Below are 11,685 nucleotides of genomic sequence, written 5' to 3'. Positions count from 1 at the left end.
AAAAACCCTGCTATTAACACATGCATCATTATTATTCCAGTTCAGCAGTTCTTATTGTTTTTACAATCAGCACAAATTTAAGATAGCGAGTAGAGAGAGAACAAAATGCAAAGAGATGTTCATACACAAAGCTGTTCAGGGTGGATGTGCCACAGCTAATCATCATGAAACACATTGAAGAAATATTCCAACCAGTGCACCAATCAAGTTCTCTCTTTGCCATCACAATCTTGAACTGTGTAATTCGATTACGTTTTTAATCTTGTCACAGGAGGTTAATTAGTGTGTGCAAAAACAGAGCATGTTTCCATACTTGAGTTAAATCTACAAAAAGTGTACAACTGCAAATTAAGTATGCTGTTAACTCATTTTTAAGATTATCTAATTTTTGCAGCATTTTTCCTGGTTGGGCAAATTTTTACGTTGAAGGGAAACAGGAAAGGTGTCCTTTTTGTGAAAATCATCTACTTAAAAGCTATTTGAAATGTAGCCCATTTTTGTTATATTGCACAAAAATCAAGAAGTAAAATAATGATATGCTGGTAAATGTACGGTAAAATTTCTTGTGGACTGAAGGTATTACAGAGTCTTTACAACTAAGGAAATTTGTCTTTGTTAATTGCCACTTAGGAAGACTTCTGTCCAAGCCTTACAGCAGAGACTAAATCTTGTATGATCATGCGTCCTAGCATTTCTCACATCCATAATACACAATATAACTTCAGCATCTGTTTCCAGATTCTAATCAGGAATCTTGGTAGCATCAACACAAAATGTGCTTCTAAAGGAGTCACTGAGAGCAGAAGTCATTGTCAATCTGCCCCCTTCACTGTTTGCCTTTTTGCCATCACTCTTCATATTAAAAAGACCTTCTCAGCTAGGATAGCTAATGCTATGTGATCTCCATATTTCATAATTCTGAAAACCAAAAGCAACAGAAAGAAATCCTTCTAATTAAATGTTTTTATCAAATAGATCTTTTAAATATTCACCCACCATTTCTGTGTCAACTACATGAATACCATTGATGAATAATACTGAAGTCTAAATTACTGCTTGAACTGTATACCTGGAAGGGATATGGAGAAGATTGTGTTGCAATATGTCAATTTGTAAGTAAACCAATACAGTAAATATCAATTATTTCAGTGTTTCCCTTTAATTAGAGATTTGTTGACATATCTTTATGTATTTCAGCATGTCTGTTACCTTGAGGGCAAGGAGAAGAGAAAGGGAAAGCATTATTAAACAAACAACTCACACTTGCTTTATGTCTAGCTCATCATCTATTTCTTGAATGATCAATACTTTGAGATAAATATATCTGGGATTTTCCAGTATCTTTATTTTATTACTCAAGATCACAAAGGTCCTTCCTATAATTCAATTCAATACACATACTCAACGTAAATAAGCTAAGATAATCATACCTTAAGTCTCATGATCAGCACTGTTAGTTTATAACAATCAGACCCTAGTCTGTGTTTAAAGGGCGATAAAGGAAGGACAACAGCCTTCTACCCAACTTAGATGAGAACAGCCCAAGGAGATCTGAAATACAAACGCAGTGGATATCAGAAAATTAAGTATAATACTGTTAGGAAGGTATGATATAAAGTCATACATTTTTAAAAAGCTGTTCTTTAATTATTACTGCAGGTTCAAAGCAATATGTTTCAAGGACAAAGCAATGACTCCACACTGAGAAAGCACATAAACGGATCATAGTACACACATTATTTGTTTCTCAATATTTCTGACTAATCAACCATGGAAAACCTGATTTGAAAAGTAGAATTTGGAATACATAACATGCTTAATTGACATAAATTTCTAAGAGTTCAAACCAAAAGAATTCAGAGAAAGAATTTAAACATTATAATTAATTAACATCGGAAAATATCTTTCATTCTCTTCGGAAAATCAGCACAGTTTTACTCTTTGAGAATAAGTTCTCTGAAAAGGGAGCAAACAAAGGAGGAGAAAGATGAGGTATATTGAAACTGTTGCTGAGGAAAGAACAGCTAACTTATTCCTATTTTGCAGTAAAATTCTCTAACAGTCCAAGACAAGACTCCCTTGAACAATTTTTTTCCTAATGTCTAACCTAACTTTCTATATAATCACTCTCCATAAATCTTTTCAGTTAGAAAAGATTTTTCTAAAGATTCTTACTATTTTTGTGTTTGTAAACAGCTTAATTATTTGTTGCTCTTTTGATCCAATACATACGTCTGGCCCTATTTTCTCCTATTTCTAAAAATATGGAATGTGCTTTTCATTTTGCACTTGTTTGGATCTTCAGCCAACACTTATTTCAAAGATAACTATGTATGACTCAAAACAGTTTTAATCAATTCTCTCAAGTAATTTGAGGAAATTTCTTTTAGATCAGCTGATGTGTAAGCATCTGGTTTGTGAAGTCTATGCTCTGCTCCTTCCCTATTCTGTAACAAGTTCTTTTATTTTTCCACTAATGTCAGTAGCTCAAGATGTATTACAGATGATCTTTTTAGTTCTGATTTAGTTTCTGATGTGGAAAAGACATCAGCACTTTAGTCTTTTCAAAACAGTTATTTATCTTCCTTCTTATCTAAGAGGCAGAATAACTCTTTCCTTCATTTTCTTCTTACTATTGATATACTGAGAGAATCCTGTCTTTTATTCTTTATGTTTCTTGCTAGCTGTTTGTATCAGGTCTTTTGATGTTATTCTTGTATATCTGAGCTATTTTATCAGATTTATGCTCTTAATACATGGACATCTTTTCTACTTTCTATATATCTCTCTTTCACAATAAAGTCATTGAGGAACTAATTATTTAGCCAGCTTGATGCTTCACTGAGCTTCCTGTGCCTTCATTGTTTTAGAACAATGGTTTAGATTTTGCTTTTAGTCTTAGTATTTCTTCCTTAAGAACTGTCAGCATCTCCAGAATATCTTTTCCTTGCAGTCATTGGATTTTAACCAGTGATTTGCTGAGCTTACTGAAACTTCAGTTCTGTTTTATTTATTCACTAGTCTTCTTTTGCTCTTTCTGAGAATCATGAATTGGACAACTTTATTTTCATTCAGGTCCACAGAGACTATAATTCTTTTGATTACATGGAGAATACCACTGAATAAAATACAAATAATGCATTGGACAATACTGTCTAATTTTCTTTTGTTATACTTTCATAGCTCTGAACTGTACAACTTGTGACAGAAGTTTGGCTATCCACAGCAGGATAATGTGTCTAATCAGTAAGAACAGTTCTAGAGTGTCACAATTATGGAAATTACAATGGTGGTGTTTTAATCACTGAAATATCTAAAAAACAGAAGTTGTAAAGAAGAGGTTGAACTTAAAAGATCGACAATATCAGCATTCTAGCTTCAGTAGCTCATGTGAGAAATACTCCAGAACACTTATCTGAAAATCAATCCTGAGAAGTTTGATAATATGGAACAAAAGTAGGAAGGAAGTGAACATGGCTGTTTGTAGGAGAGTCAGCCTTTTATGAGAAGATGAACACTGCTGTGTAGCAGTAGTCTCTCAGAAAGGAAAACGAAGTGTTTAAAAGACTACAATCTGTTTGTTTGCATTAGAAGCCGCACTGTCCTCAGTTTACCAAAGGAAGTTACAGCTGGAGAGAACATTTCTCAAATCTAGGAAAGCAGTTTAAGACATACTTCAGTTAATATGAATATTAAAGCATAAGTGAGCCTTCTGCTGAATGGTACAGGGCAGTATCATTTTTTACTACTCCAGAAAAGACAGGAAAGTAACACAGTTATAAGAATATGGCACAAAGAGCATTAGAATGACTGAATATTAGAGAAAAATCCCATCCCCATCAGGAGCAGTACAGTGGATATACGATTACTTGTTCAGAAATTAATGAAATGAATCTTTGGTCACCAAATTTGCTCATTCACATGTTGAATTTTGTCTAATCCTGTGAATTTTGTGTAATCCTATGAACAGCAGGAACTTTGTATTTTTAAGATTTTGAATTACAGTCCATTTAAGATAAAATGCTTGATTTAAAGCACCTTTTAGTGTAGCACATTAAGATCCAAATTTGTATGCTACATTAATTTAAATAATGTCATAACAGTGACAAAGTAAGGATACTTTATTTATTCTTGACTGTTTTTCAGTTTTCTGGAATTCTTGAGAATTGTGATTCTCAGTATGTAGGTTTTTTTTAAGGTCTATATTTAGTCTAGAAATATTTGACTAAGCCTCTGTAGTTCAATGTGTTCTTCAGTAATACTGAAATTTGTTCTTCTTAAACTTGGTGTTTCTCCTGAAAGATGACCCTCGTTTGACAGTTTAAAAGTTACTAAGTTAACCTTCCTTTATGAAGTTTTTTAAAACTCCTCCTTCAAGCCTGTAATCCCACTCATGACTTTGACATTAAGCAACATAAGAAATGTTATTTACTGAAAATGTTACTTGTTTTCACTTTAAGAGTAACATAAACAGTAATTATAAAAGAAGCTGTAAAGAGCAGAACCTCCAATATATTATTGCAGGAGAGATATACATAGATTAATACGATCAGTACCCTTCCTTACGTAATTATATGCTACTCCTGGTTCCTATGTCAGATTTACAGGCATTCACTGTTTTCTGGTTACCATACAACCATCAATTCGGTAAGACACAGTTCAAGTACTTTTGTAGCACTGAGTTGTTCTTTAGTAAGTTCTCAGAACACATAATTGATATATTTTTAATAAGCAGTATAAAATTAACAGAAGAATACAGAGCCTTCTTACCTGAACAGAGATTTGAGTATGTGTATTTATTACATAAATCTTGGCTGTAGTGTTGTGTTTCTTTGTGTTAACAAAGATCTACATTAGAACAGTAATGATGCTAATATAATCTGATTTGATCTTACTAGCATCCCCATCTTGGCATGCTAAATGATACTGTGACAAAGAAATATTGCATGTCTTGATAAAGTTCAGAGTGTGAAGTTTATTTTTAGATATGAAATTAGGATTATCATCTGCATCCTTTTCATGCATAAAGAGTATGGTAACTATAGTGGAAATAGAGCATGAAATCTGTCATATTCCCATAGATTTTATATGTTTAATTTATACTTATCACAACATCACCTGATTTTTTTTCTCTTCCTCTGTATGCAGCTTTAATTTTTCCCTCTTTTTTTAGAGCATTTAAGCATGGTGTAGATCAGGGCAATAATTATTAAGAAAATAATCTTCAGAAGAAAATCAATCCTGTTTTAATAAATAGGAAACTCAATCAGTAAAATTTACATCCCAAATACTAGGTAATTACAGTACTTCTCTAAGAATAGATTGATGAGTACATGTAGTATACTAAAAAACTAGTAACTCAATATGAGAATGAGAATAAAGTCACTTCTGCATTATCAATACTCAGCTACCCCTGAAAGGAGCAAGAAGCCTCCTTTGTTTATAAAGGGTATACTTCTCTTGGAGAATAAACAGAAATGCTGCTGCCAACTCACCATATTCAACCTCCCATGTTTTTTCTTTAGGATAACTGGTACTGCCAACATTATTACTCAGAAGGATACCAAAAGAGTTGCTGGATGATAGAAAGTTCTCACGTATGAGTGTTAACTACAGTATTATACAGAATAAGCAAACTATTCTTTGGACTACAAATGTTAGTACTATTGTAGCTAGACTTAAAATAATTATGAATAAATTCTGTAGTCTGTCAGTTTTTCAGTCTAAGCAAACTCCCATCCTACTTTAGCAGCAACATCTTGGAGTTACCAAGAATCCAGAGGACAAAGTTCCAGGAGGTACTCTGGGTTTGCTGGAGAGCAAGAGCATTCAGAAAACCATGACAAAACTTGAGATTTTGGACTATGAACTGGTTGTAAAGGAACAGGGTTTTCTGTGATGAAATTTTAATGTGAAAACTTGCAATTCCACTGTTGTTTCGAAGATAAGGCATACTGAGCACTAAGAAGAAAGTTCCACTGACAGTGAGGTCAGTAATGCAGGAAGACAAAGTTTTAGGAACTAGAGATTAGGATGTGGAAACAGTGCGAACGGCAGGAATACTGAACTCTATGGGAACAAAAGCAAGAGATGCCCTTCTGATAATTTTGATATCCAGTGTTCTACAAGTGCACTACTGTTATAAAGTTAATGAGGATAAGAAACCTTTTCATTAGGATTCTGGAAGGTACGTAGCTAGAAGTAAGAAAAGAGTTGATGTTATGTGCAACATATTTAAGTTTTACATGATGCTCTCCAAGTTAAGGAAATCAAACTCTTCCAAGCTACACACAGTTTCCTAATATAAACCACCTGAAATTGCACTGACATAGGTGTTGAGCATTCATCAATGCACAGGAGATCAAATAAAACTGGCTTAAAATGAAAAGGCTATCTAAATGTCAAGTGCTCTGAAAGAGAACAGGCCCTAGATATCTGAAGTGGGGAGATAAAATTAAGATTTTGGGTGTGCACGTTTAATTATCACACCTCTGAGCTTTTAAATAATTATCTTTCAACACTGATCTTCTCTAAATAAAGCTGTTTCAGATGTGCATACTATATATACGTATATATACACACACAGAATAATAACAGCAATTATTTTTGGTTACAGTTTGTCAGAACAGGTAGCAGAAAAAAATTAATGCAGATCAAAAGGAAACATGAAGCAGGTAATAAATGTTGATAGTTAAAACTGGGGGGAAAAAAAGGTTAGAACAGATTCTTTGCTATATAAATCACCACATAATTGAGCTTCCACTGACCTGTTGAGAATTTGTATCAGAGATAACAAGGAAAAAAAAAAAAGTAGCAGGTGGTCTGGTGGAAGCTTTTGTTATTCCACTGCAACAATTACTGGCAAATAGCTAATCATCATGTTTAAAAATCTTTCCTGTAACAGGTACTAAAATTGCCTTTAGTTGGAGAAGCAAAATCAAATAATAATTACTGTAAAGCAACCGAGTCCAATACCTGGAAGTTAAATTATAAGAAAATAAGAACCTGGCACCAGCACGAGGATCAGTGTTTCATCAGTGTGTACTGCTAATGCTACTCAAGGACAGAGAGTTCAGAAACCCAAGAGGGAAAGGATGGTAATGCTGCTTCATTTCACTGTTACATAAAAGAAAGAAACTTTCAGCCAATCTGTCTTACAAGAGAAACTGGCTTCTGGTTCAGCCTCTTTCATGAACTGGTTAAAAAAAAAAAAGATACATAAGTAGAGAAGTTGTCAAGGCTTCTGAAATGAAATCTGCAATTTCCATTTCCCATCACATGGTTCACTGTCTTACTTTACAATGTCAGTAAAGCACTGTTGTGTAATGAGCTGGTATTTTAAAGCAGCAAAATTTTTACTTGATTCTTTTGACAACGGTGTAAGTTAAAAACGAAGTTGTCCCCCATTTGAGGGGAATCTATATAGACTGCTTTGGATGTAATACAATTTGCAGTGATGGTACAAAAAAGGGATTTACTTTTAATAGAAAATAAGCAATATTTATTTATTTTCACACTTTGTGGGCAGATGAACACAGACATAACAGAACTGAAAAATACTTTGTTCACTTCAACTAAGTGCACAAAAACTGCTGTGATTTATTCACCGGATTGGTAATGGTAGGCAAATCTCATTTGTGAGTTACATAATATGCTCCCATGTAGTCACTATTACAAAAAATTAAAATGCTACAAGCATTGAACTGGGAACATTATCACAAAATAGGAAAAATTACTCAAATTTTAGAACATTGGGAGCAAGAATGGAAAATAAATCCTGATGTTACAATACTGCAAAGTGCTATGATAACTATGCAACCTTTAGTCTCAAAGAATCATTATCTTTCACCTGAAAATACATACTGTTTTCTATTTTTTGGGTGGAATAAATGTTATTAAGAAATCCTTAAATAATTCCCTATGGTAATATATCTTCTTTCTTTTTTTTCAGTCTACAGTCTCTGTGCGTCTTTCAGCTTCTTCCCAGATCCCGTGTTTTAAGTACAAATATCTAAACTTTTGAAATATAGTCATTGCCCTGAAATGTTTTGATATAATAAAAAATATTTTTTTCTATAATCATGAAATACCAGAGGGAAGGAGGTTGAGCTTTTAGTGCTTTTTTACTTCGCATCTTAAAATTTTAATGGGAAGATATGAAAACATAAAATTATGTTATTGCTAAACTTTTGTCTCTTTTTCTGTGATTACAAACAACTACTGCTATAAATATATTAATAAAGATCAAATATGCTACTCCAGGAATGGAAGAACTGGCAAATAGAGGCTCTGGTCATCAACTGCTTTGGGAAGTTTGACACATTTTATTGAATTTTTCACTGTCATTTTTAAATTCAAAATTTGATAATAGAAGTAGAAGAATTATAAAACTGACAGCTATATGATATTGCTCAACATATTCTTCTTTCAGTACTTGAGTAAGCTATCTGACATTCTATGATTAAGAATATATAAATCTTTTTGTTTTCATTCCAAAATTGATACTAATGGCACAAGAATAGAACCTAGCACACAGCAAGGAGAATAGTGTGCTGTTCATGCAGGAGAATAGGTCATGTTGTTAAAGGTCTGTACCCTTTTAATTTTTCTTTTTTTTTTTTTTTCTTGCTTAAGTGATAGTAGTCCAGAGATATTTTTTTTAATCTATGTATTTCTATAGTTGATTCCCTAGAAGTCTGACAATTTTTCATTTACTTAGGAAACTAATTTGTACTTTGTGATCAAATCTAATGGATGGTGGCGCTGTGTATGAAGAGAGGATTTCAGAATAAGATAGTAAAATCTAAATCTCTAAGCCATTTGTGAATTATAAATAAAGAACAATGCATTATAATGAATTGCCATTCCAAATCCCAGTGACCAAGCAGATAAGCAAATCCATGTTAGCTCTGAAGTCCTATTTAACCCTCAATCAAATAAAATGAAGTCAATTTGGTTAGTGATGGCTGAAACAGATGTGCAGAGTAGTCCTATTAAAAATAGAGATAAAAAATATATAGATAAAATAATTTTAATGTTTTTTTCCAGCTATAATGTATTACTCCAAAAAGCTGTTAACTTTTTATATTATGAACTGTTCTCCAACTTCCCCATCTTTTCACTACATTACCATCAGTGCATTAAAGCCAAACAAACAAACTAGCACTTCAAGGGCACTGTATCAGCACAAGAGATTTAAATTTAGTGCAACTTCTAACTTCAAATATAAATTTGTCATTACAGACAGTACGTATATTACACTCTTATAAAATGACAGCACTGCATATTTATTCAAATAAAACTTTGAATAAATGAGTGATCTGCAAAATCTTGCTGTGTAATGAGAGATCTCTAGGTTGATATAAGTTGGGGAAGACACTGAGGACCCTTAAAGCCAGGTTACATGGAGCCCAGAGTAGTCTGATCTAGTGGTTGGCAACTGGAAGTACATGATCTTTAAAGTCCCTTCCAACCCAAGCCATTCTGTGATTCTTTGACCCTGTAACTGCAGACTTAGCAGGGCAGTTCTTAATACCCAGCTGAATCATTTTCTGCCCAAGTCACTTACTTTCAATATAGTGCCAAAAATAAAAGACATGTTCAGTCCTGAAGCAATATTAGTTGCTGCCATGGAACTTCATACTACAGAAATGAGAGATTGCTTGCTCCCTTTTTTACACTCCAACTTCCAGTCAACTATCCCGACATTACACAGCCCATAGCTGTCTCAGACTCCAGGCTGAGATACAGTCGCCTCAAGATTTCCACTTGAGTGGCTCCATCTTGTCCCAGTCACAGTTTACAGCACTGCTATTATTTGCAATTACTCTGAATCTGTGAAATAATTGAGGTAATCAGATCAAACTTATGAAGATATACTTCAACATGAAAGAATGAGAAACTCAGTATTTTAATTGTGAAAAATTATATAACTGAAAATCAATATAACTTACTATGTTTATATTTCAGTAGATTTCAACCAAAGATGAATTCATGATTAGTTGTGGATAACCTCCTTGATTTATCTACTATAGATTCAATAATTATGAGTATATTTTGGAGAGAACTCTATATAAAATGGCTTAAATATATTGTGTCCCACTCCTCCACCCCCAACCAAAAGTAAAAATCATAGGAAAGTCAGTTTAGAAATATGTCAACGGGTATGTAAGTCTTGTTGCTAAGCTCCGTGACTTCATTCTGTACTCTACATGCAGTATCACCCAATGCTCAAAATAACTCAAGTTCTTCTACATGTTGCCTACGTGGAGTAAGAATTACACTAATTTATAAAAGAAAATACCCAATAGCTTTCCATACAAAAGACGGAACTATAAATTGTCTAACAACTCGATCTGACTCTTCAGTACAAAAATATGAACACCGCACATTTCTGTATATAATGCAGTTGCTTTAAAAACTGCAGTCAGCTCTCATGCGTCATGTAAGATATATATACAAAACTTTTAGTCACTTATGTCACCAGCAAGGGAAGGGGTCATAGAAGCATCTGAGTATACGATAACGGTGGGAAGAAGGCCAGGAAGTGTCTGAAAAACAAGTTTTAAGCAAAGGGAAGGATCTGGGCAGCCATCATTCAGATCAGATTAAGCTGTTGTGGAACTATATGCTAATAGAGCAAGATTCAGCTATTCAGTGGAGCTAGTGTTCCATCCTGTGAAAAGAAATCCAGCCTTTTTCTTTATTGCTATTATAAATAGGATCTACTCACTGCTATGAATAGAAGCTTTCTACTATATATTTTTGCACATATACATTCATTTTCATTACAAGGCCTGTATTCACAGAATGAAAACAGAATTAGTGCAAGGGTTCATTATTCTTCAGAAGTTACATTAAACTAAGGTACAATTCTTAGCTTGACTCACTGTTCCTTTTCTGTAGTGGTTTGGGTGCCATTTCTCCAAGAAACTGAGGAACTGCAAAATGGAAATTTGTGGAGGTGTGACAGAAGATGGAAGAGCATGTTTTATTTTAAACATGGCTGAAAATCCTCTAACTCTGCTTGTTCTTTTATCAGTATAAAAGAAGCTTCCATCTCCTTAGCCAGTTATCAAGAGAATGAGAAAAACAGCTTCAGTTCAAAGCATTTCTCATCACATGCCACTGTTATATATCTCTACCTTTTACCTGTATACATTTGTCAACATACACAGAATTTGATTTTAAAAATAATTTAGAGGACTGTTGTCATATAATCCAGCTAAAATGAATAATGTTTTCTAGTGGCACTATTAACAATTTAAGTTGTGTATAGTTATATCAGTTTCAGAATGAAACAGCACTTCAAAGGGCACAGACTGATAGGAAAGGTAAAACTTGGTAAATGATAAAATAGAGGGTATCTTGACCTTTGTATGAAAGTTGGATTTCACTTTAGGCTAATTACATTGCAAATCATCTCCTCTCTATTCAGGGTAATTTACTTTAAAAACATGAAAATAGGATGTTTCATCTGAGTGCATGTTGAAACTACATAAACAAAATTTACATCAAGAGCAATCTAAGGGGTCCCAGAACCAGGGCATTTCGCTTTTCTATATTCATGATGCAGTTAGCTGACTCACAACAAACTTATCTCCCATCATTTAAGCTAACCTGGACAACCTTGCATAAGGCCACCTGTTATCTGCCTAATCATCACTTCATTCACAGTCTCTTATT

The sequence above is a fragment of the Meleagris gallopavo genome, chromosome 13 (assembly GCF_000146605.3).
Source record: "Meleagris gallopavo isolate NT-WF06-2002-E0010 breed Aviagen turkey brand Nicholas breeding stock chromosome 13, Turkey_5.1, whole genome shotgun sequence".
Lineage (NCBI taxonomy): Eukaryota > Metazoa > Chordata > Aves > Galliformes > Phasianidae > Meleagris > Meleagris gallopavo.
This window is presented reverse-complemented; position numbering follows the sequence as displayed.